The sequence below is a fragment of the Fulmarus glacialis genome, unplaced genomic scaffold, assembly GCF_000690835.1.
Source record: "Fulmarus glacialis isolate BGI_N327 unplaced genomic scaffold, ASM69083v1 scaffold4301, whole genome shotgun sequence".
NCBI classification, from domain to species: Eukaryota; Metazoa; Chordata; class Aves; order Procellariiformes; family Procellariidae; genus Fulmarus; species Fulmarus glacialis.
The window spans coordinates 8,865-10,876 of NW_009194518.1; the positions used below are offsets into that span (position 1 = coordinate 8,865).

Sequence of the window (2,012 nt, forward strand, 5' to 3'; positions counted from 1 at the left end):
CAAGAGACCCCACCCCCCCGCCTGGGCTCGTCCCTTCCTCTCCCGCCAGAAGGAAGGGCCTTCGATGCTTGCCATTAATTTTTATTTTCTTATTACAGAGCGAGCCTACCGAATAGCAAGGTTACATTTTAACAACAAGAATTCCTTAAAAAATATCTCCATCCAGTTCCAAATCATAGATAAGTGAAACCCTGACAAGAGCACATCTCTAAAGAAAAGACCCCCCCCCGCAAAATACCCCCAAAGCAAATAACCCCCCCCCAAAAAACCCCCAAAGTTAGCTGGAGATCACAAAGTCCCAGGTCAGATTAACCCTTTATTTCGGTGGATTTTTTAAAAAAAAAAAAAAAAAAAAAAAAAATCAATTTTTGATCAATCTTTGCAGTGAACCAGCTGAAGGACTCTGGGGAGGGGAGGGACAGAGATTTCTTCTTGTACTCAGAGAAGGGGGGAAAGACTAACACAGTGCATGCCACAGTCACAGAGAGCAAGATCACGATTCATTCGTGGATGTGATCCTAGAAGGGGTCACCTGCGTTAACAAGTTTATAACGAGGTGGTGGAGTCTCTTCCCCAAAGCAGATCTTGTTAACTGGAGGAGGAAGCGTTGTGCTGCAAACGAACCAAAAAAAACCCCCAAAAATAGAAGGGAAAAAAAACCCCAAAACAAAACAAAACAAAAACAGGCCTTCTGAACGAAAACCACCATTGTAAACTGTCCAGTTTATTTAAAAAAATGACTACAACAGAGACAACATGAGATTTCATATCTAGACTAGCTTCCTGGTGTCGCACGGCACAAACATACAACAGGTTCGGTTTCTGTCTTTATTTAAAAGAACAAAGCAAAGAGATCGGAGTTGGGTGCTAGAGGCTTCCGTTTGTTTCCAAAAAGAAGTGTCATGTACATATATAAACCCTTCTGCACAAAGAAGGGTCTTGTCATGTCTTGAAATATTTTAAGTTTTGTCCTTCATGTTTTATGGAATAAAAAGTTCAGCCTTTTTATTGCATGAAACTAAACCTGGGGTTTTGGCCCCCGCCACGCGTCTCCCTGCCCATACACCTAGCTTCTTCTTCTTCTTCTTCTTGCATAATTCGTTGAGATCCTCCGAACGGCAGCTGACTCTCTTGATCCTGGAGAGGAGGAGGGGGAGGGAAATCACACACTCATCGTCATGCTGGGGGAATACTGGAAGAGAGACAGAGCCAGGGTGAGAAACCAGGCGGGCCAGACCCCCAGACACCGAAGGGGGATGCAAAAGGAGGCTGATGACAACTATACAGCAACCTAATTGGATCTAATAAATCAGGAGAGGAGGATATGCTGGAGACTCGAATTTATCAGGGCGTAATCTGCTCTGTAACTTGCTTTTCCAGGGAGAAAATCAGCAGAACAGTATGGGGTGAGATGCAATTTAAAACAAATAATTAACATGCGCTCGTGTATACGCTGCTGATAGAGGAAGAAGAGGAGGGATGTCTGCAGCCACGCACAGCTACAGAATTTAAAAAAAAAAATTCTTTTTTTAATACCCTTATCCTTTTATTACTTCTTTTCCAGTTCATATTCTTGTTTCTGCAATTCCAATGGCAACTGCATCCGCGCCGGCTCCTCTCCATCCCGCGGGATCCTCTCCCCTCCCTCGGTACACCCCCATCCCACCGGGGACCCAAGCTTGCACCCACCAGCATGTTTCTTCCTCCCCACTTTCTGTCCCGGAGCAGCTCACACACAGCACAACCCGGGTCCAAAAGGCACCCACGGCCAAGACCACCTGCCCCTGTGCCGGGACGCCCCAGGGACCGTCCCCCCCGTCCCCAGGGAGGCACTCACTCACATTGTCATTTTGGAAGGAATGGAGAAAGTTGCCTCCCAGCTCCCCGTCGTCTCTTGGAGTGCCCGGGGGATTGCTAATGCCACTTATGTTGTTTGGAGAATTCTGCGGGAGATGGGGGGGAGGTGGTGAGCAGGTCCCCCCCAAAACACCGTAGGGGCAGGACGCAGCCCC

General features: G+C 47.3%; 1 long non-coding RNA gene across 1 annotated transcript in view; it reads right to left on the reverse strand.

The window, feature by feature from the left end:
* Window positions 1–324: 324 nt before the first annotated feature.
* The window catches only part of LOC104084064, a 2,025-nt gene continuing 337 nt past the window's right edge, over window positions 325–2,012 (reverse strand). The window contains exons 2-3 of the long non-coding RNA XR_683607.1: window positions 1,842–1,943; window positions 325–1,192 (exon numbers count right to left, since the gene is read on the reverse strand). This is a non-coding gene — a long non-coding RNA (uncharacterized LOC104084064). The remainder of the gene's footprint in view (window positions 1,193–1,841; window positions 1,944–2,012) is intronic.